The following is a 688-nucleotide window of genomic DNA, read 5'->3' as shown; positions in this document are numbered from 1 at the left end:
TAACCCACCATTCTTACCCCCCTCACACCAGCAGTCCCCTTTCTGGCATTCTTACTCGCCTCATCCCAGCAGTCCTTCCTCCCCAGCATCCTCACCCTCCTCACTTCAGCGGGTCCGCCACCCTAATAGACACCCCCCCCCATCACAGCATTCTTTTTCTCCTCCACATCAGTCCCCCCAAGTCCAGGAGTCTTTCACCCCAGGCAGACACTCCCCCTCTCCACCACCCACCTCCAGCTGTTGGAAGAGATCTTGGGCTAGAGGGACTATCCCTTACCTCTTCATTTCCCTCATCCTGTTTTTTTCACTGCCCCCACCCCCATCCCCCTCAGCTCCCTCATCCTCTGTCCTCACCCATTTCCCTTTTGAGCACTGGGTGCTCTCGACTGTCCTCCGGAACTACCAGTAAGAGTTCAGGCTATTTCCCTTTAGATCTGTGTTTCTTCCCCTCCGTTCTCATTTCTCTGTTACCCAGCCCTAAACCCTCATTTCTGTACCGTTCCCCTCTTGCCCTTCCCTGCCAGTGCAAACCTTCCCCCTTCCTCTCCTCTAGCCTTTCTCTTCCTTTCTCTCCCCTAGCCTCTCCTGCACACACCCACACCCATCCCCACCCGCAGTGGCTTTTTCTTAGTTCACCTCTTTCCTTCCCAAACTGCTCTCCCCATCATCACCCCCCCCCCCCCCCACC

Source organism: Gracilinanus agilis, chromosome 1 (genome assembly GCF_016433145.1).
Source record: "Gracilinanus agilis isolate LMUSP501 chromosome 1, AgileGrace, whole genome shotgun sequence".
In the NCBI taxonomy this organism is placed as follows: domain Eukaryota; kingdom Metazoa; phylum Chordata; class Mammalia; order Didelphimorphia; family Didelphidae; genus Gracilinanus; species Gracilinanus agilis.
Note: the sequence above shows the minus strand (reverse complement) of the source record.